The sequence below is a fragment of the Anabrus simplex genome, chromosome 2, assembly GCF_040414725.1.
Source record: "Anabrus simplex isolate iqAnaSimp1 chromosome 2, ASM4041472v1, whole genome shotgun sequence".
NCBI classification, from domain to species: domain Eukaryota; kingdom Metazoa; phylum Arthropoda; class Insecta; order Orthoptera; family Tettigoniidae; genus Anabrus; species Anabrus simplex.
This window is the reverse complement of record NC_090266.1, coordinates 949,009,139-949,033,504: the sequence shown is the minus strand read 5'-3', so window position 1 is coordinate 949,033,504 and position 24,366 is coordinate 949,009,139. Positions and strand designations below refer to the sequence as shown.

General features: G+C 41.7%; 1 long non-coding RNA gene across 1 annotated transcript in view; it reads right to left on the bottom strand.

The window, feature by feature from the left end:
• The window catches only part of LOC136863207 (uncharacterized), a 512,317-nt gene extending 488,287 nt beyond the window's left edge, over positions 1-24,030 (bottom strand). Inside the window, exon 1 of the long non-coding RNA XR_010859173.2 lies at positions 23,949-24,030. This is a non-coding gene — a long non-coding RNA (uncharacterized lncRNA). The remainder of the gene's footprint in view (positions 1-23,948) is intronic.
• Positions 24,031-24,366: the final 336 nt, after the last annotated feature.

Sequence of the window (24,366 nt, the reverse complement as noted above, 5' to 3'; positions counted from 1 at the left end):
CGGAGGTCCGGGTTCGATTCCCGGCTCTGCCACGAAATTTGAAAAGTGGTACGAGGGCTGGAACGGGGTCCACTCAGCCTCGGGAGGTCAACTGAGTAGCGGTAGTTCGATTCCCACCTCAGCCATCCTGGAAGTGGTTTTCCGTGGTTTCCCACTTCTCCTCCAGACGAATGCCGGGATGGTACCTCACTTAAGGCCACGGCCGCTTCCTTCCCTCCTCCTTGCCTATCCCTTCCATTCTTCCCATCCCTCCACAAGGCCCCTGTTCAGCATAGCAGGTGAGGCCGCCTGGGCGAGGTACTGGTCATACTCCCCAGTTGTATCCCCCGACCAAGAGTCTGAAGCTCCAGGACACTGCCCTTGAGGCGGTAGAGGTAGGATCCCTCGCTAAGTCCGGGGGAAAAACCGAACCTGGAGGGTAAACAGATGATGATGATGATGATGATTATTTTTAATATCTCATTTGACAGATAAAAGTGGTGGCTACCTGTTCCAAAGAGAATGAAATTCTGAAACGTATTTTTAATGAAATAGCGCTTCAAAGTAAGACAGCATTTTTGCTAAATATGTGACGTCACACGCACACTCGGTTAAAAGGTGGCGCTTTGTTGTCTCGCGCGTTCTCATCCTTCGTCGTGCAGCCACGCTAGAGAGCACATCGGAGAGACTAACCCCGACGCCTGGTACTGGAAACCCAGACTTCCAGCCCACCGACCGCCAAGAGGATGGCATCGCCGCTAGCAACCGCTAGCCCCGCACTGCCAAGGAGAAGACCGCCCAGGAGACAGCGCCGCCGCTAGCGCCTGCTAGCTGCGCCCAGCCAAGGAGACCACTGCAGCCACTAGCCACCCTGGTGGCCTCAGAACAAATTGTCAGTGCCCGTGGCGTAATCCACGTACAAAAACTAGCCTGACACGACTCAGGCAACAAGTTGAAATTACCCAGCCCGGTCGGCAAGTGCGTTTGACCGCTCCAGTATTTCATTCTTACCCCTCCCAGGCACCTCTCAACTAATCCCTGACAAGAAAAACCGCATCATGCCCTAAAAGTCAAGATCACGGAACAAGCCCGGTGGACCGAGTAGCCGGGCCTCTGTTCAAGCCCCTAACAGAAATTACCTAACCGGAAGCCACACAGCCTTCAATAAAATCCCCATGAATAAGTCCCCTCCCCAAAACATCTCTCCGCATTACAGCCGATCCCCATCGCCAGCACCTACTCACAATTCTGACAAAGCATCCAACCTCAACTCTGAATTCGAGGACCAGAACCTCGAATACCAAACCAATCTAAATTTCGTTATAGAGGACCATAACTTTGAATACCCTTCCACATATGCCCGAGATAACACAATATTTCCGATATCACCTTAATGCAGAGTAGCCGTTATTTTCACTGGCATCGCAGGACCTGTGCCCCTTAATCGGTGCACAATACTCGGTGCCATCAGAGACCTCATCCCAACGCATGTCGCCCTAATAGAGGAAACCTCATAACTACATCTTCATGATTACTCCTCTCCAAAAACCGGGCGAGTTGGCTGTGCGGTTAGGAGCGCGCAGCTGTGAGCTCGAATCCAGGAGATAGTGGGTTCGAACCCCACTATCGGCAGCCCTGAAGATGGTTTTCCGTGGTTTCCCATTTTCACACCAGGCAAATGCTGGGGCTGTACCTTAATGAAGTCCACGGCCGCTTCCTTCCCACTCCTATCCTATCGTCGCCATAAGACCTATCTGTGTCGGTGCGACGTAAAACAAATAGCAAAAAAAAAAAGCTCCTGTCCAAGACAACCAACTCCCAGACATTGTTGATAGACTCTTTGCACTCGAAGATGTTCATCGACGCTTCATCATTCGCCTGCAAGAATCCCACCCTGACTTCAGATACGAAGAAAAACGACCTGCGGCTGAGTAAGAAAAAGAAGACCGCGAATAAGAGGCAGAAGAAATAGGAGGCAAAGAAGAAGAAACGCCGGAGGATGGACCTACCTTTCGTGACTGCGGCACGCAAACCACCCCACCACCAGAATTAGCAGACGCCAGCTCTCAAACCTCACTTCTCTTGCCTTTACCCACACACCCAGAACCACAATCCAAGAAACCTAACAAAACAAAACCCAAAGAAACACCAACTCATCCTAAAATCACCTAACTTGCAGCCACAAAACACACTCCAGCTGACCACTCACAATCTGAAACACCGTCACAAACCCTACCACTGGCACAACCACAACCGTCCACCTCCCCAGCTGGCCAAACTACACATACCCAAAAACATACTCGGCAAAACCTTAATAAGCCACGCTTGCAATCCTCACAATTTTTTCAGTGCTTCAAATGACTTCAACTTAACCATGCAGCCGCAAGCTGTCCTAACGAAATCCGCTGCAACAGGTGTGGCGATAACCATCATCACACCGTCTGCCCAGTCCGCCGAGAACAGGCAAAGTGTGCAAACTGTAAAGGCAAACACGCCGCTTCCTACCCAGGCTAAAAAAAGGCCATCAAAGCTCGCTACTTTGCGAGCAACACCTGTTCCACCCTCAACCATCCAACCATCAACCACCGTCGCTACTAAATCTGAAGCTTAATCTCCCTCCGGCGTACAACCCACACAATCAAACACAATCCTTCCCCTCCATAGATCTTCTGAAAAGTCTCCTAACCTTCTTAACCAGTACAACGTAAATTCAGCAACCGTATCTATAAAGCACTTTCCACCCAGCAGAACGGTATGCCTACCCAACACCAACAATGTAGCACGCCAAACAACTCCTCTACACCTCTACCGACTCCGGTGCTAAAAAACCTAACACACACCCTCGTCCGAAAATCAAATATCGCCACCACCACATCTCAAACACTCCCAGTCGTACCTGCTCCTGCCTTCCAGGAAATGCTGGAAGCTAGGGCTGAAATTAAAATGCTCGAATGGTCGAAACTAAGAAGAAGATACGACAAACAAGCTGGAACAAGCAAACTACCCAATCCGTAGGCTTGGGGCAAAGGACCTGGGCAAGGTCGGCGGGCCCACAATTGATTCAACTGCAACCACGCGATCGCGTGGTCTCGATCTTTCACAGACTCGCACGCTCAGTTGGAGGTTAGCTATCGTTGTGAATACATCGTGGTCAGTTGTATCGAATAACAAATTTAATAATGGAAAATAAAGATTTCTCAAATCACAGACCCACACTACACCGTGTTACTACTCACATTCCAACTGCACAACGTTCTACTGTGTACAATTTATTATTGTCTTTTATGTCTAGTAAGGAAGCCTACGAAACCGTCCAAACTTTGCGGCCATGACAATAGTGACAGTCTACCGCCATTTTGTTTCGGTTTCTTTCTTTCGACAGACAGTCGTCGTCGAATGGGAAATAGAAAGTGGAGATTACAGTAAAACTGGGAGCTGGTCTTGAAGTCGGGAGAAAGGCCTGTGTAAACATGTGCAGCAAGCTCCAGCTCCCAGCGGCCCGGTAATTTATCTTTAGAGCAAGCGAGGGAGCGACTGAGCCAGGGAAAGATGAATACATCACCTGGAAGAGCGGACTGACATTTTGCCGGCTACCTGTCAGTCAAAATAATTGCCCTACTAACGCTATTACGAGCGCACTCTTCCGGAAGCACGTCAAGGAAATTCACGAGACCGGACACAGTCAACAACGGGAGAGGTGTGTGATACATTTTACCGTACCTTAATTCATACAGCGTTCCTGCTCCTTGCCTGAATAACTAGATTTTTTATTAGGAAATGTAAAATTCTTACGGAAAGGAAGTCACTGTGGCACAAGATCATGCATAAGAATGCTAACATTAGAAATTCAAGTTTCTAGTTTAGCTCAAAGCCTAGATTGGAATTATTGATTTCGTTAAATATAACATTAATACAACATTTTTGTTGCGTCCATCCATAAAAAGTGTATATAAAGCAAACAAACAAAAAACTTGTAACCTGTCTGATATTTATCATTGGCTGTCATCCTTAGTGTCTTAACATGTGCACGACAAATCCTACCAATAATGCCAGTTTACTGGAGTAGGGTAACTAACTCATTGTATCAGCTTCCGTGTCAATTGTCCTCAAAAAGTTGGTGCTGCTCGCTACAGCAGTATAACTAACGTCAAATATTTGGCAAAGCCGATGATCAATGTAAGGTTTTTCACACAATAAGTTATCTCATCCATTAAATGATCAAAGATATAATTCAATAAAACTAATAATTCTTTAAAAAGATTTTTATTAGGTCATTGTCAGTTCATTTTTAGGGACTTACGGCATTTCTTATCACCAGGCGCATTTACTTGTATGTGTAGAGACTACCAAAATCCTGTGATGTTGAGGATTTTTCTGGTAACATAGGAAAATTATTTTCTTGTGGGGGAGAGGGAGAACGCACATTGCCGAGGTAAAATAAGGTGTCCTCAATTCACTCGAAAGGACGTGGATGTTGTTACCCATCGGGAAGTCGAACAATTTAAATTACGACAACCACTCTTGCGTACTGCTCTAGATTAACGTGATTTACAACGGAAATGAGTACCAGGGAAATCCATATTGTAGAATTAGAAACTTGTTACCTTCCACCCCTCAAAAAGCAATTCATGCCATGCACTGAAATGACACTGAACGGTGGAAAAGTGAAGTACTTTGTCTGGAGGTGAAGTATGGATTTCTAACTTTAGACTGCTGATGTTTGGATTCGATCTTAAATTTCGGTACTTCTAATGCGCACCGTATTATCTTATCAAAAATAAACAAATGTGCCATTATTCCCCTTAAGACAGAGATGGGAAGAAAGTTCTGCAAGAAATTTCGTTAATCCAAGCCGAACAACGTCGTCTTAGGTCGAGACAAATATTTATATTTCATTGCAAAGGAAAGCGTAGGTAGGCCTATGTTTTGAGGAATGTCACTGAAGTTGAACGTTAGTATATATGTAGGTGGAGGAGTGCAGTATCATACCTTGCAAAACCAATACCGTCAAGGTCGGAAGAAGAAGGAAAATGGAAAAGCAAATTGAAGGAAAAAGAGCGGAGCAAATAACTGGAAGTACTGCCAGACTGAGTTGTACTCTATGTGGTCGCTAAAAACGTTTTCTTAAGATGTGAGCCACTGGGAGTATCAATCTTCTGCCTGTAGAAGAATGAGTGCTAGTCTCCAAATGCATAAAGTTTCTAATTTATTGACTGACTGATTGACTGATTGATTGATTTAGATCTTCGAATCGGCAAGATGCTTTGTAATTTAAAATAAGGTACTCTACTGGAATTATCCTGTTATGAAGAAAACTACGAGTTACACTAAATGTGTAAGTCGATAGCCACTGCTGCTCGTCACCGAATCATAGTCCGGCTCCATGGATAAATGGTTAGCGTTCTGGCCTTTGGTCACAGGGGTCCCGCGTTCGAATCCCGACAGGGGCCATTTCATTTTTTACCTTCATTGGTAAATTTCGCTGGCACGTGGGCTGGGTGTATGTGTCTTCTTCGTCGTCATTTCTTCTTCATTACGACGCGCAGGTCGCCTAAAGGAGTCAAATCAAATGACCTGCATCTGGTGAGCCGAACATGTCTTCGGACACTCCCGGCACTAAAAATGTTCAGGCGATGTATTTATGTTTCTTATCGGTGTGCGAAACACTTCAGTGTGGTAAAAATCACGTTAAGAAACTGTAAAATGCGAAATCGTGTTAAAAATCGAAGAAATATTGTTCAAGCTGATAAAAGTTAGGAATGTGATAATGATAATATAGTCGTGGTGAACATGATAAATCCGAATATCGTATGAGTTCAGATAATAATAATAATAATAATAATAATAATAATAATAATAATAATAATAATAATAATATCAGGATAAAAGTCCCCTATGTTAAAACATGTATTTAACGGTAATGTCGAGTAAGATTTCCGTTCGCTTTCGAAATCCAGTGATGTGTGATAAAGTTATATTTACTCGTGGGAAGTTAATTTTTGTAACACCGTGTATTTTGTGATATAGGAAATCACGGTTTGTTATTTTGTCCTTGAGGTCCGAAAGATGTAATGAAGTGAATGAAAAGATTCTTATAAAATTGTTCGTCATGGGAGTACCGGAGTTTGAAAAGGATTTGGGACAGGAATAAATGGATTGTGTCTGAGTGAAATGTTAAGGGAATAGTTGTGAAGACGTTAAAGGCATAGGAAGCCTGTATTTCATGAGTAATGCCGCCGTGATGATAGGCGATGGAGAAGAATTTTTGAGACAGGCTATATTTGTCGATGGAGAAGAATTTTTTTGAGACAGGCTGTATATTAAATGTGATATTTCTGAGACAGGCTGTATATTTTGTCCCGTTAGCAATCCCGAAGAGCTGACTGATTTGAGTGCGTTATAACGCCTATTATCATTTCAAATCACGAACTTCTCATGATAAATAATTTGTGTAGAAGATGTAACTCTTGGTAGTTAAGTCCAAATGACGATTTTATGTAAAATCAGCATAGTGCATTTCATGGTAAGCGATCTCAAGAACAAAGGGCATTCTGGAACATGTTTATGGTGTTATTGAATTATTATAACAAATTTCCATTCAGTATATTTTTTATTACAAGACAACATGATCATTAAATCGGAAAAATGGTGGAATGAGATATTGGACGGTATTAAAGTGATAGTTTGGCTGTGTATATCAATGAAAATTCGCTTCACTGGATAATCTATACAGAATGTTAGGGGTATACGTGCAGATATTAAGCTAGTCGGCAAAGAAAAATACATCTCAAAATATATGCTATGTACGTTTTACCTTGTCCTATTAGTTTGCCCATAACTGAGCCAAATATTTCAGAACCTAATGTGTTTTGAACGGCCGTAGCAGGATATGCCGGTTACGTCATTCTGTCCACGCGTAGTGGAAGTACAGTAGCAGAGTATAGGGCTTGTTGAACCTGTTTCTGATCGCAGGCCAACACATGTTGTGCACTTCCCATAAAGGCTTGGCAAGTAGGAGAGGATGACTCACGTGCCAGGCCACTTGCTGTACTCGAAAACCGGTCTAGGGTACTCTGTGTGAAATGTACACAGAATACTTACAGTGACCTCGAAGATACGTACCAGCACATACATGCGAATCAAGTATTGTGTAGTTGTGTGTGATTTATAAGACGTCAATGGCATTACTCAGTGATCCAAGCTGACAAAATGAAATGAAATAGTTAATAAGTAAATGGAAAATGCGCGCAACACTTCTGCGCTGTTATTGCCACAGTCTACGATGAATTTCTGACAATAGACAATGCGAGTTGTCTATGCTTATTCATTAACTTTTCAGGTCAATGAAAGGACGGTGGACACTGAACGAAAAGGCTGTAAGTATTCAGTCATATTGTTATTAATGAGAGAGATTTCAAAAACAGTAGTTGCAACCATGCGTGAACATTGCTCGAAGGAAGAATAGCTACTGTGGAATTTTTTTTGCTAGCTGCTTTACGTCGCACCGACATAGATAGGTCTTATAGCGACGATGGGACAGGAAAGGGCTAGGTGTGGAAAGGAAGCGGCCGTGGCCTTAATTAAGGTACAGCCCCAGCATTTGCCTGATGTGAAAATGAGAAACCAAGGAAAACAATCTTCAGAGCCGCTGACAGTGGGGTTCGAACCTGCTATCTCCCGAATACTGGATACTGGCCGCACTTGCGTGACTGCAGCTATCGAGCTCGGTCTACTGTGGAATTGCCGCCGGGCATTTCTAATAGAAGGTTTATTCTTCTTTTTCCTAATCTGTTTACCCTCCAGGGTTGGTTTACCCTCGGACTCAGCGAGGGATCCCACCTCTACCGCCTCAAGGGCGGTGTCCTGGAGCGTGAGACATTGGGTCTGGGATACAACAGGGGAGAATTACCAGTACCTCTCCCAGGCAGCCTCACCTTCTATGCTGAACAGGGGCCTTGCGGGGGCCTTGCGGGGGAGTGGGGAGATTGGAAGGGATAGGCAGGAGAAGTGGGAAACTACGGGAAACCACTTTCAGGATGGCTGAGGTGGGAATCGAACCACGCCTACTCATTTGACCTCCCGAGGTTTAGTAGACCCCGTTCCATCCCTCGTACCACTTTTCAAATTTCGTGCCGGAGCTGGGAATGGAACACGGGCCTCCGAGGGGTGGCAGCTAATCACACTAACCACTATACCACAGAGGTGGACAGAAGGCTAATTACTGGACAGTAAGTGCCGATAGGTAATGTAACGGACCCGTTTAATTAAAACTTCCGTAATAATGTTACTACTACTACTACTTTCTACTACTATTACCTTTACTATTACCTTTACGTCGCACTAACTAATTTTCACGGATATCGGAGACGCTGAAGTGCCAGAATTTTGTACCGCATTACTTTTTTAAATGCAAGTAAATCTGCAGACACGAGACTGGCGTATTTCAGCACCTTCGAATACCACCGAACTGAGCTGCCTTCGAACCTGCCAAGGTGGGATCAGAAGACCAGCGCTCTATCGCCCGAGCTACTCAGACCGGCATTGGAGCTTAGAGTAAGTTGATCGTGCGGTTAGGGACGCGCAGCTGTGAGCTTGCATTCTGGTGATAGTGGGTTCGAACTCCACTGTCGGCAGCCGGGAAGATGGTTTTCCGTAGTTTCCCATTTTCACGTCAGGGAAATGCTGGGACTGTACCTTTATTTCGAATGCTTCCTTCTCTCTTGTATCCCTTTTCTCTCCCATCGTCGCCGTAGGATCTATTTGTGTCGGTGCGACGTAAAACAATTTGAAAATACATGTTTCGGTAATTTCGGAGACATGTCTGCAATTATAATATTAATAATAATTCGGACCAGTTAAAAGTTCAATATTTCTCTTTAGTGTTTTCTGACAGATTACGAGCTACGAAGTTTGAGTGGGGCGATTAACTTTTATTTTCTTAATAGTTAGTAATAACAGACTAACACAGTTTTTATGATAATATTGTTAGTGGCTTTTCGACGGGTGCAAGCTGACAGCAGCGCGCTCCTAATAGCACGGCCAAATCGCCCAGTAATAATAATAATAATAATAATAATAATAATAATAATAATAATAATAATAATAATAAATCTTTACGAGCCAATGGAGACGCGCGGTGTCGGAATTTTGCCCGCAGGTATTCTTTAATGTGCCTGTAAATCTACCGATCAGAAGCAGCACCTTGAAATACCAGGGACTGAGCCAGGATCGAGCCTGCTAAGTTCATGAAACCAGTGCTTGAACCGTCTGAGCCACTCAGCCTGGCAACGTTTATTTTGATACGTTTAATAGGCACTGCAAAGTCAGCAGTAGGCTAGAAGGCTTTCGTTTAATTTTAAACATGTTCTCTTCGTTTGGAAGCACGAAAGGAAGGTACGTTTAACTAATTTATTTTTATAACATGTCCCTTACTGGTATGAAGTAAAACGTTCGATGTGTTTTGACATTTCAATTCCGATACTACTCACTTGGAAATCCTATCCCCTGCATTCTTTCGTTGACGTGAGAAACTATTTATGTACACGTCAACACGGGGTGTTTCTGCATACGGCGAGTTGGACTCCCAAAAGACCATGATATTGAAATCGTACTGTGGGTGAATATTCCACGTAAGCAGTTCGACAAATGCACTAGACCTGTCACGTGCCAGTTCGGTTGTCTGCTGTCCCTAGCGACGGGGATGAGGCTGGACGGGTTCCCCGCCCCTACATGAAACCGGTCTGTCTGACCTAGACCTGAATAACACCTGTCAGAGATGCGAATTATCGTCCGTACTAGTACGCGAGTTACTTCTTAGTAGTAGCATCAGTAGTAGTATTTGAATAATGCCAGTGTACGAATACCATGACATGCTGCTAGTGTATCGTGTGGCAGAACAGAACACGGGTCGCCCTTCATGAATCTATCGGGAAAGGCTTCGAGCAATTTATATTTTGTTTCTTATTCACTACGAGTTAAAACAGAGGACACTTTGCGTTTTTAAGGGCCGAAAACCTTAAGATAGCAATCATCATCAAAATCGTCATCATCATCATCATCACCACGCATAAATATTCAATAAAATAATTGTTTTATATTCATCATTACTGATTAGGAACTATAAGTTAACATTTAACTTAAGAAAGTTGTCTAGAGTGGTTTCGTTAATTTACAAAAGAAAGTTTAAAATTTATTTTAGTGTAAGGCAAGCTGTATGTTTTTGTTTTCTGAACTGTTGTACTGTAATGTTTAACATAGGTACATTTTTGTTCACAGGCGTTTTCGTGTACGTTCGTAAATCCGTGCTTTTCGATTCGAGATATTCTTGTTACCGTCCACCTGGAATTTCGGAGCCCGTACTGTATGTTACTTCATTATTTTTCTACAACAGAGTGTTACTAATACGACTGTAGTTCCTCCGACCACGCCACTCTTATGTCTGTGTCACTAATGTGCGTCTTGTTTGGCTCTGTCCTGCTTGACTATGTGGCTCTCGTTACCTTCTTCTTCCTCTCATTCTACTGCAGGCGTATGTCTTACAGGTATACTGTATTCTACCGACATCATCTTAACACGCAGTAGCGTAATCTGCTGTGATTTACCAAGCTCGATAGCTGCAGTCGCTTAAGTCCGGCTCCATGATTAAATGGTTAGCGTGCTGGCCTTTGGTCTAAGGGGTCCCGGGTTCGATTCCCAGCAAGGTCGGGAATTAAACCTTAATTGGTTAATTTTGCTGCCACGTGGACTGGGTGTATGTGCCATCTTCATCATCATTTCATCTTCATCATGACGCGCAGGTCGCCTGCAAAGACCTGCATCTGGCGAGCCGAACTTGTCCTCTGACACCCCCACCACTAAAAGCCATACGACATTTCATTTCAGTGTGGCCAGTATCCATAATTCGGGAGATAGTGGGTTCGAACCCCACTCTCGGCAGCCCAGAAGATGGTTTTCCGTGCTTTCCCATTTTACACCAGGCGAATGCTGGGGCTGTACCTTAATTAAGGCCACGGCCGCTTCCTCCCCAGTCCTAGCCCTTTCCTGTCCCATCGTCGTCATAAAGCCTATCTGTGTCAGTGCGACGTAAAGCCAATAGCTGCTGCGATTTGTTATTAGCACCATCATAGTAAAATGTAATATAGTTGTAGCGGAATCTTCTTAGATACGTTCGGCATCTGTGGATTGCGTATAATTTGATAACTTATCTGTACTCATGAAAGCAACCGTCGGCCTAGCGTTCAGGTTAATAGCTACATGTCTCTAACGTGTAACCTTGTTTATGTTTCATAGATTTGTTGATGTGTATGTTTGACGTTTATACACAATACGAGATTACAGCTGACTCATCCCCACGAGCTTGACCTGGTTCTCGTCTTACGCATAATAATCTGTAGCCTAGGTAACTACTGCGACCGATGCTACCTCACGAGACATTTATTTCATCTTGTTTCTTCTTAAACCACGCATGTTTTACTATTTTCTTTAACGTATTTCAACTTTTAATGACCTGATAATAATAATAATAATAATAATAATAATAATAATAATAATAATAATAACGTTCAGTGCTTTACGTCCCACTAACTACTTCTACGGTTTTCTGAGACGCTGAGGTGCACGAATTTAGTCCCGCACGAGTTCCTTTTATGTACCAGCAAATCTACCGACACGAGGCTGACGTACAGTATTTGAGCACCTTCAAATACCACCGGACTGGGCCTGGTTCGAACCTGTGAAGTAGGAATCAAAAGGCCTGCACCTCAACCGTCTGAGCCACTCAGCCTGGAAGGAGGCACGAAATGTAGGTACGTTTAATTTATTTAGTTGTATAACATGTCCATTATGCCTTTGAAATTAAAAGTTCGATGTGTTTCGATAATTCTATTCCGATGCTACTCATCTGGGCATCCCATGACTGCTTTCGTTGGCGTAAGGAACTGCCATCTTTCTTCTACCTTTAGGCAATGCACACCGGGGATGGTACCGTATTTCACGCCCCGGCGCGCCTATCCCAAACAAAAATTATATCACACGCTCGTACAGGTCCCGCACCGATACAGGTTTTCAGGTCATTTCCATACTCACTAGATCACGGGGCTGATGACCACAGATATCCCAATCACCTAAAGAACATAACAGCAAATGAATCAGTATTAACGCTGAGAATTCGGTACATCTCCACGGTCCGAAACCGATGACCAGGGTTGTCTGAAGCCCCTAAGACGGAAACTAAATACTGACAACAACGAAACCAGTCTGGCGAGAATGTAACGTAACATGGCATACACTACTGTAGTAGCCACCTTCAGCTGTTATCGTAGTTAAGTTGCTCTTAAATATAAAACCACTTTGGCAAGTATGTTACGTAACATCTCGTGCATTGCATAGGTAGCGTTCAGCTGTTACGGTAGTACACTTGCTCGTAAACATAAACAGAAACCAGTTTGGCAGGGATGGCGCGTGGCTCGCCTGTTTCTCAAAGGGAAGCTATTCATTCCTAAGAACAAGGCATACTACCTATTCTAAATGCATCGTATCTCTTTGCTCTCGGAAAATAACTTCCGAGGATTACTAAAAGTTTGATATATAGTGGTTCGTCACATCGTTCTCTATTGCTAGGAGAAATATCTGAAGGTATACCCCTCACACCCTGTATATATAAAATAACATATCCTGACTGACTGACTGACTGACTGACTGACAGATTCATCATCGCCGAGCCAAAACTACTGGACATAATGAAATGAAATTTTAAGGATACATTTTTTGTTTCCTGTAAATCCCAATAGGAGGGGTGGAAAAGAGTGAATATTTGGTTGAATGCCTTTAATGAGTGTACATATATCTCAGAAACTGAAGAAATTACAGACCTGAAAATTTGTATATGGGATCTCCTTTAAAGATAAAGAAACACGTATCATTTGTTTTTGGAAAATCCAATTAATGGGGTATTAAACAGGAGTGACAAACTGGGGTGTATTTTTGAAAGGCTATATCTAGAGAATATCTCAGAAACGTGAAATGTTACAGACGTAAAAATTGGTATTTGGAATTACCTCTAAATATAAAGAAACATAGGTCTTTTTTTCGGAAACTCCACTTAAGGGGAACTAAAAAGGGGGTGAAATTTTCAAATGAGAATTTCTACAGTATATCTCATAAAACATAACATATTGCAGAAGTGGAAAATGGTATTTTTGATCTCTATTAAAAATAAATAAACGTGTATTTTTAGTTTTCGGATAAACCACTTGGGCGGGGGTGGGGTTAAACGGGACTGAAAATGGTGTTGAATTATTTTAATTAGTCTACTGATATCTCAAAAACTGAAGATGTTACAGACGCGAAATTTGGTATTATGAATCTGCTTTAAAAGTAAAAGAAACATGTATTCTAGGAAAATCCAATGAAGTAGGTGAGGAAAAGTTTAAAAAATTGAAAAATTATTTGAATTAATTGTATGAGGATACTTACATCTAATAAAAACTAAATTTGTTACAGACGTAAAAACTGGTGTTTGGATCTCCTTAAACAAACGAAACCCGGTTTTGGGGTGGGGGGCGGGAGTGAAAAGGAGTTGAATCCCTTTCATGAGGACACATATCTCAAAAACTGAAGATGTTAGAGTCGTGATAATTGGTATTTAGAAGATAATTTACTACTAAAGAAACAAGTTTTAGGTGGAAATTTACTTGGGGGAAGGGGGGAGGAAGAGTGTGAAAGGAAGTGAGAAGAAAGTGAATTATATTTATGGGGATACTTATATCTCAAAACTGAAGGTAACAGACGTGAACATTGGTGTTTGGAATCTCCTTTAAACATAAAGATACACGCCTTCTTTTTCAGGGGGACTTATTAAACTGAACCGCGGTGGGGTGAAAAAGGTGGTGAGACCAATTGATTTTACTGTTCATAATATACTTATAAGGAGCCTCCATGGCTCAGACGGCAGTTCGCAGGCCTCTCGACGCTGGGTTCCGTAGTTCAAATCCCGGTCACTCCATGTTAGATTTGTGCTAAACAAAGCGGAGGCGGGACAAGTATTTTTCCGGATACTCCGGTTTTCCCTGTCATCATTCAGCAACACTCTCCAATATCATTTCATTTCATTTCATTTGTCATTCATTAATCATTGCCCCAGAGGAGTGCGACAGGTTTCGGCAGCCGGAACAATTCCTATCCTCGCCGCTAGATGGGAGCTTTATTCATTCCATTCCCGACCCGGTCGAATGACTGGAAACAGGCTGTGGATTTTCAATGTACTTATTCTGAACATAAACCGATCATTTTTAATCTTTTCTGGGTTCGTTTTCAGGAGCCACCTTTTCCTTCGGAGAACGTTCTTAGATTACAATAGATGATCCTGGCATATACATACAAATTTAAACACATTTGAAATAAACGCTGGGAATGAGATTGACCGTACAATTGTTCACCTCTATAATAAGGTCAATAATGCACGCATGTATGTCATTCGCATCGTCAGGAATCCCGCGCACTTGCCTACGCTCGTCAATGGTGCTGGTCACATTGTCATCAATGACAATGGCAGCAGATGTAATTTACTGCCAAGTAGCGGTCTTGCATATTGCTGTGGGGTCCAGACAATAATAATAATAATAATAATAATAATAATAATAATAATAATAATAATAATAATACCTAAATTCAACTAATTTCACCCAGCCTAATAATAATAATAATAATAATAATAATAATAATAATAATAATAATAATAATAATGTTCTGGACCGTCGTCAAAATGTGCGGACCGCGCTGGAAACGGGCCCTGGACGGGTAATGACTACGAATGCAGTCCGGCCGCGGGTTCAGTACCGCCAAGGTACCCAAGATGACACCACTCCAGATCTCCTCAAGGATTTGATCCACATTAAAAATGCTTATAGGAAAGGACGGCAAAGATTTAGAGACCCAACTGACCGGTTGTTATACCTGGACTTAGCCGGGGAAGTACGAAATCGATTATTGGAAAAAGATTGAAAAATGTGAGGAACGTTGCCGTAATCTCTCAGAAAATGATTCAGATCGCGAATATCGGCGGATTATATATGAAACGATAAGCATTGAATTATAAATTTCAGTATAATTCCGTAGCGAAGCACGAGTATCTTGCTAGTAATATCTAAAAACAGATTGTTCAATACTTTAATATATTAGAGTCTCTTCGTACTTAAAAACCGAACATATCCACAGCCCGATGATAACTTGTTTTCAAACAATAACAACAATAATAATAATAATAATAATAATAATAATAATAATAATAATAATAGAAGGAAGAAGAAGAAAAATATATCAACCACAGCAAGAAATAAACAAGCTAAACCGTGGCATATACTGCTCGTTAATGGCCTTGGCCAGATACCTGCAGACATCTTACTGCTACGGGATCATTAAGACGGCATTCACAGCCACAGTGCTTTAGCAGATCTGCTGCCTCATGTCATAAAATCCTTAATTGATGTCTCTTCCAATCTGTGGACGAGCCAGAAATCGAACCTGACACCTCCGGGTAAGAGACAGACACGCTAATTTTACTACAGGGGTAATAACAATAATAATAATAAGAATAATAATAATAATAATAATAATAATAATAATAATAATAATAATAATAATTAGAAAAAGCAAAAGGATAATAAGAATCGCCTACATTAATGGCACACCTGGTTACTCCTCGACCTAGACCAGGTTTCTTCAACTCTGTGTTAAATTTTACTTAACAAATGTTAACTAATTAAGACATTTCCATAAGATTTTTGAACGCGTTTGGCAGTGAGAGTCTTTTGTTCCTTTAAATAAAGCGCTCCTAGGGGTGTGTTGAAATAGTACTTTGTTACACATGGTTGACATTTTTGTAGGCGATGGCTAGCGGAGACCGCTAAGACATGTCACGTAAGAGGCAAGAGAAGCGTTATTATGATGAATGCGAGACAAATGTTATTATAGTTGTAATTTGAAGGTATGCTAGTGTGCTAGAAATGGAAGAACGGACTGTTATATCACAACATTCAATATAGCCTGTTCTTATAAGAGTGCAATCTAAGTCTCCGACACTACCGGGAAAATGTGATAATTGATATGTCTTGAATGATTTTCGGGCATTCTTTTATTGCGGTGAAAGTAATGTAATGCCTTGTTAATGCTGCAATGGCAGCAGGAATTCTTCGCAGATTTCTACACACTCTTGTCCTGCACTCGTGTACTAAATAGGGTGTTTCAAAAATGGGGGGCATAATTTCAGGTATGTATTTGTTATATGTAGACAATCAAAATAGTTTATTACAACATGTGTCCAGAAATGCTTCATTTCCGAGTTATGGCCTTCACAACACTGAACTTCACCGGAAAGTTTTTCTTCCGCAGGTCATTGTCATTACAGAAGAGGTTCAAAATGTCCACCTCCTGCTTGAATACAGACCTCACATCGATGTCTCATTGACATGGATCGAATGTTTCCTGATCGATGGATAGGCAGAGGTGGCCCGATTGCTTGGTCTCCTGGCTCACCTGATTCGAACCCTCTCGTTTTCTACTTGTGGGGCCATTTAAAACCATCGGTGTATTCGTCTCCGGTGCCTGCTGTGGAAACCTATCGGAATCGAATTGTGGCATCGTGTGAGGACATACGCAATACTCGTGGAGTTTGGGATCGTGTTCACAGGTCAATGAGACATCGATGTGAGGTCTGTATTCAAGCAGGAGGTGGGCATTTTGAACTTCTTCTGTAATGACAATGACTTGCGGAAGAAAAACGTTCCGGTGAAGTTCAGTGTTGTGAACTCCATAACTCGGAAATGAAGTATTTCCGGACACATGTTGTAATGCACTATTTTGATTGTCTACATGTAACAAATACATACCTGAAATTATGCCCCCTATTTTTGAAACACCCTGCATAGCCGCCTGGAATAAACTACATGAAGTGTGTCTCAAGCATAATATCTAACAAGGAGAGGCCCGACCCTGCGGTCAACCGATTTCAACGGGTGTCAATGTATCCGTGGTGTGGACACTCAACAGTAAAATGAACAGTAAAAATAAAATAAAGTCAAATGTCATGACACAGGATCCGCTTCGGACAAAGCGGATGTGATAGAAAACTAAAAGGCGAACAAATACGTTAAGCTAGTTAAAGTCGATTGAACTCAGGGACTGACCTCCCCTTTTAAAAACTATAAGCAACCGCAGCACTGAAGACACTGATAACTTTCAGTCTGTTGGAAACTTTAACCTATTTTCAATTTCTTCTAGTACCGTACCTTGTTAATAATAATAATAATAATGTTATTTGTTTTACGTCCCACTAACTACTTTTTAAGGTCTTCGGAGACGCCGAGGTGCCGGAATTTAGTCCCGCAGGAGTTCTTTAACGTGCCAGTAAATCTACCGACACGGGGCTGTCGTATTTGAGCACCTTCAAATACCACCGGACTGAGCCAGGATCGAACCTGCCAAGTTGGGGTTAGAAGGCCAGCGCCTTAACCGTCTGAGCCACTCAGCCCGGCCCGTACCTTGTTCGTTATGGCTTTGGTAATTAGATGTCTCTGTAGAAATCTTTCATTTTTTTTCCTTAGTATGGGTCGTCCAATGCCTTTTTTAATTTTTTTTTTTTTTTTTTTTTTTTTTTTTCTTCTTCAGTTTATAAATAGTCTTCATACAGCATTATAGCTTCTAACTTACGTCTTCTACGTGCAACGATTTTCAAATTTTAGCAGCTGTTAAAGTGGTTTAACACAGGACTGCTGCCATGTTAATTTAACACAAGTATCAACAATTTTTTTTAGAGTTAACAATTTTTGATGAGAGGACTATTTTTGTTCAATTATGTGTTAAGTCTGCTCAACAGCAGTGTTAACACTTAACATTCGTTGAAGAAGCTGGGCCCTAGTGTTTCTAAGTAGCAGTCTCGATCCTGGCTGAGCTCGGTGAAATTCGAGGATGTTTAAATGCGACGACAACGTGTTATAGGCTTCTGGTACTTAGCATACTTCTGTAGGTCAGAATTGGGGCACCCTTCCGTCTCTTAAAACTATAGCAATGGAGGGGATGTCAAGTAATTATTATTATTATTATTATTATTATTATTATTATTATTATTATTATTATTATTATTATTTTCTATCCCCACCTTTTGTCTAGTTATCTGGGATCGTCTCTAACGTGGAATAAGCCCTGTTGTACGGCCGGATGACCTTCCTGACGCCAATCCTATGTTGAGAGATTTATTCACTATAGCCAGTTTCATTGGTGGTTAGCAGTGCCACATGTTGTGTATTGGTGAAGATATGTACTATATTAAGACGATCACAAACACCCAACCTTGAGCTAGAGGAATCAACTAAATGTGATTAAAGTAGCCGGTCCGGTCGGGAATCGAAACCAGTGCCCTCTGAACCAAAGGCCACAGTACTGACCATTCAGCCAAGGAGCCGCATTCTTCTTCATCTTCTCCTTCTTCTTCTCATTATTATTATTATTATTATTATTATTATTATTATTATTATTATTATTATTATTATTATTATTATTTCCTTTGATTTGAGAATAATTGCTATGGATTCTAAGAGACCTGCTGAATATGGTTCATTTGTGAGCTATTAAATATTATAGGCTACTGATACGAGTTTCACACATTAAAGCAACCGACTCGAATGGGATAAGAACTTATCTGTATCATTCTGACTCCCTAGATGAAAGGCCAGCGTAGTGGCCTTAGGTTCTGGGAGCCATGTGTTCGATTCCAGGTCGTGTCGGGCATTTAACTTCATTGGCCCGGCGACTAAGAATTTGTGCTGTCCCCAACATCCCGCGTACAACACACATCATCATCCTACACCATAATAACACGTAGTTTCCTATATACGGAAGATGATGCCCACCCATATCCGAGGGTCTGCCTGACAAAGACTGCACCTGGCTGGCAATAGCCATCCGAAATTTTTATATTATTATTATTATTATTATTATTATTATTACTATTATTATTATTATTATTATTTTGTCCGTGTCGAATGGGAAGTGAACTGGCATCGAGAGACTACTCAGAATGATCCTGGCCCAGTCCGGTGGTATTTGAAGGTTCTTAAATACGTCAGCCTCGTGTCAATAGATTTACTGGCACGTAAAATAATTTCTGCGGGACTAAATTTCGGTACCTCAGCGTCTCCGAAAAGGGTTCTTTTACGTGCCGGTAACTGTACCGACACGAGGCTGGCGTTCTGGGTTTGATCACCTTCAGATACCACCAGACTATGTCAGGATCAAACTGGCACCTTGGAGTCAGAATGCCTGGCCAGCGCTGTACCGTCTGAGCTACTCAGCCACGCAGTACTAATGTATATGGCAATAAATCAGTGAAGGGCTGAAAGAAGCGCAGCCTACTTCTTCGCTACATCCCACTACAGCCTTGAAAATAGGTTTTCTTTGGTTTCCCCATCTTCACACGAGGAAAATACAGGGGTTGTGTATTCAGGAACACCACGGCCACTACCATCCTAATCCTATCACTTTCCCAATTTTACGTCGTCGAAAACGTTCGATGTGTTAGTGCGACGTTAAACCACTAGTAACAAATAAGAAAGGACTTACAACAGCAGCGCTTGGGAGACTTTGTATTACGGAGCATAAAATATCTACAATGAAAGCATATTTCTCTGGTAAATTTCAAGGAAGATTTTCGATTGACATAACAGGTACTTACACTGCAATTTTAGTAAGACGTACGAATTAAGAAGAATGCCTATATTGTCCTACATTGGAGGAAGTTGAAAACTGAGATATTTCTGTTCACAGTAATATAGCACTATTTATTGAAATACCTTTACTGTGTATAACCTTTCTGTAACACACATTTGTATAAGGGACGTAACTTTGCCTTTACAAGCGGAGAATGGCTTTTAAAAACCATTTATTCCTTTTAGGTAGCTTGATGGGTTTCTTACTTTCTGTTGAGGATGATCAGTGAAGCAAAGTAGGAGATTTTGGTCTGACATTTGACAGTAAAGACTATCACTCCCATTAAGCAGTTATGATTAGTGATGTCGGAATTTAAGAAACTTACGTTTATACACGAGAGTCACCAGTCCACTCACTATTCAATGAAGTAAGTTGCTGTACGAGAGGCCCTGGTGTGAATCCGAAGCTCTACCAAGAATAAATGATAATTATTATTAGTTTTATATCCCTCAACCTTCCGACGCCTTGGCTGAATGGTCGGCGATGAGGCCTTCAGTCCAGAGGGTCTCGGGTTTGATTCCCGGCCGAGTCGGGGATTTTATCCGCGTCTGTTTAATTCTTCTAGCTCAGCAACTGGGTGTTTATGTTTGTCCCAGCACTTTCTTCTTCACATTCAGACAACACACCACACTACCACCCACCACAGAAACACGCAATAGTGATTATATCCCTCCACGTAGGATGGGCGTCAGGAAGGGCATCCGGCCATAAGACAGGACCAAATGCACATGAGCGACACAGTTCGTACCCGCGACCACACAAGTGTGTGAAAAAATTGTAGAAAGAAATCCTTCAACTATATTTTTGCTTCTTGGAGAAACCGAGGTGCCGCAGGAGTGTCTTAACGTGGTAGTAAATCCACCGGCACAAGACTGGCGTGTTTGAGCCCCGGAAAATATGAGTGGACTGAGATGGCATTGAACCCGCCAACTTGAACTCCACTGTATGAATCACTCAGCCGGATTCTGCTAAGAATCTAATTTCTTTCAAGACCTGACATTGGAACTAGAACCAGTCAACTACGGAAAACCGGTAAGAATGTTAAGATTACTTGCGGGCGGATTCAGTTATTAATACTACTACTTGAGACTGATGTAGCATTTGTTTGAAGTAATTGACACGTTCACTAAAGAAATATAAATTAACTGAACTCGGTAAGACAGTAGGACAATAACTACAACGCATATCAAACCTGAGAAATTTGAACTAAACAAAGTTTGACGGAACATATTTCTTCTAGGACTCATTCTAATACAACTGAAGCAAGCGAATTGTAGTATTAATATCATGTTAACTGTTTTGATTATTAATATCGTGTTAACTGTTTTACATCCCGCTAACTACTTTCACGGTTTTCGGAGACGCTGATAAATCTACCGACACGAGGCTAGCGTATTCGAGCCCTACCAGACTGAAGAGGGATTGAACCTGCCAACTGGGGATCAGAACCCAGCGCTTCTACAGTCTAAGCCACTCGCCCAGCAAGTTGTAGTTTTATGTGACTCTTGATATCGTGACCATAGACATGAGATCTAAAGTTTACATGGAAATCATACAACAGTGACGTGACATCATTTCAGAAATCCTACGAGCATTGACTGGGATCAATATTTACTATGGCCACCTTAGTGATTAGAAGCTTTTGATGATGTCACTTGGGTATCTATACGGCAACTGAATAATCATATTAAATGTATCATACACTTTATTATTATTATTATTATTATTATTATTATTATTATTATTATTAATTTCATCATCTTACTACTGATTTAACCTACCACTAACACATGGAAGGCAATTTGGGTGACGTAATGATGGCGCAAAATGCTAGGATTGAGAAGAAAGCGGTCGTAGCGATTAAGGTACAATCCCAGCATTTGTCTCGTGTGAAAATGGGAACCCACGGGAAACCATCCTCCGGGCTGCAGACGGTGGGGGTCGAAATCACCGTCTCCCGAGTGAAAGATAACAGCTACGTGATGTGAACCACTCAGCCAACTCGCTCGGATTATTATTATTATTATTATTATTATTATTATTATTATTATTATTATTGCTTATGTGTGTATTTTCTTTTACTGTAACTATGATCCCACTTTCCAGCAGTTAGTGCAGCTATTCAGATTTTTTCTTCTTCATCCACTGCCTTTCTCACGCCTGTGGGGTCACGGGTGCAAACTGTGTCGCACATGTGGATTTTCACCTGTTTTACGGACGAATGCCCTTCCTGACGAAAACCCTATCTGGAGGGATGTGATCATTATCGCGTGTTTCGCGGTGGTTGGTAGTGAAATGTGTTTTATGAATAAGAAGAAGTGAGTGTTGGGAAAGACACAAACTCAAACACCCTGTCCCCAAGTCAGAATAATCAATGAGACGCGATTAAAATTCGACTTGGCCGGGAATCGAACCCGGGATCTTCTGAACCGAAGTTCTTAACGCTGACCATTCAGCCAAGGAGTCTGATATTCAGGATCCTTTTTAACCTGTTACTAAGTTGATGATGATGTATGGGCCCTAACATCTAGACAATCGGCCCCTTAATCTATTACTAAAACCTTACACGTACATTTTAATTTATGTTAGGCCTACCCCTATTTAAAATTCTACATTCTCCACTGGCCAGAACGCCAGACTTATAATACTCCTGCTGAGAATTCGTCGGATTTAGTTATAATACTCGTTCTGGCTAGTGTGTTCAGAAGAACCATTACCGAATTCGTTAACATAGGTTGCGAGGTACTTACACTTATGCTATGCATTTTATTTTATTTATTAATTTTGCGTAGCTGACTTAGTTGTACGTTTGTTTATTCAGTGAGACGGCTATGATAAAAGAATCGTCCACCGACTACTAGGGACGGGAAAGTTCAGAGATAGAATCCTCCTTATTAGTACAACTTTTCAAATAAGATGTTCACGTTTTGTAGCACGACGATACCAAATAAATCTATAATATCTTCCGTACAACCTCAGCCGCAGGTCTAGCTATGAATTTCTCCTGCACTGAGTACTGAAGCTGTTATCCTTGCGTGTTTCAAGTCAGTAAGACATTCGTATTATTACCTGGCCAAAGTCGATAAAACCTTGCGACGGAGATTTGCCACGATGTCAAGCTAAGGAAGGACATAGCAACGCTGGTGATAGGGACCGCAGGATCGTCGTTATTCTAGTTGTCATATCTGTTGTGAATGTGGTGCATGTTAAGGAACTTCACTTTCTGTGCTGTTTGTAACAGAGTTTATTTACAGATTGGGGTAGGTCCCCCGAGGCTTGAAATATGAACTATTCTAGCATTTGCTAAGGGTGTGTGTGGTACACTAGAAGGAAAATTTCCCAATAGTCTTTGTGGTAGAGATCAAAACGTGGTTCGCTTCTTGGGGTACACAGTTGTGAAGGCGAGTGACAGAGAAATAATAGCCGCTCAAGAAAAGAATGAACGCTTGGTATTGTATGTTCCTAGCATTTTATCTGACTTAATTTTAATTATTATCAAAATATATCTCGCATACAGATACACACCTTGTGGATACGCACAACAAACCTTAGACAATCTATACGTTCAATTGTTCCTGAGAAAGGTCTACGTGCGAGGAACTTACCATGCGCTGATTTCATTTTTGAATGATTGTACATGAATTCAAGTCATACTCTGACGCTTCTCGGACAACTACAGTTAAGTAGAACCAAATTAGAGAAATCCTAACTTTAAGAATGATCACATTTAGACATTTATTTTATACGAAAAAGTGGATGGATAAAGAATGACCCAATAAAAATTTTGTATATTTCTCTAATGTCAAATTGCCTGCGTGATCTAAAGCTACCGTCGCCCTAATAGGTTCATTAAGAATAACTTTCGCATAAAACGCTGACAGAAACATAAGAAGCTAATGTCAAGAGCAGCAGTAATGTCATGGCTAAGTCCGTGTAGGGTCTCTGCCATGCTCGCACTGAAGAGGTAAGGAGTTCATAATTTAGTTTCTCTGAAGTCAGTGAAGCATAGTTGTTCTTGCTCATTACATAGGATTTTATGAATATGGTAACAGATATTCGTATCACGTGATCGTAAAGTAGCATTCGTAAAATGTAGCAAGTGCGGTCTTTGATTAAAATGACAATATAAGACGGGGGTAGGGTTCAAACGATCTAGGAAAGGAGACCGGATCCAATTCAGCATATTATAGGAAAAGGCTCGTTTGACTTACCACTGCGTGATCTAACTCGCTAGCTCGTACCGCTGACGCACTCTCACACAGCACACACCCGCCTTGGCGGGATACACGCGGGCGACTGAATTGAAGGGAACACTGAGTGGGGGAAGAAGGCGGCCACAACACCCCTAGTCTGCGTGCGCACCTTTCTGCTTAGCTCTTCTGTTTACTTACCCGCTTCTTCGGTTAATTTTTTGCAAGGGCTTTAACCAAGGAATGCTCCGGCCGATATTAGAGAGATGATAAAAAAATGCAGAGGACAATCTTATGTTTGCAAAAGAGACAATCCCCCTAGTTTCCGCATTCATCTGATAACCTAGTTCCTAGAATATCATAACACGCCATGCAAGAGGGATATTACCTTTTCTTTATTGACTCATCCGACAGATCTACACCCACTGTGCGGTGCACT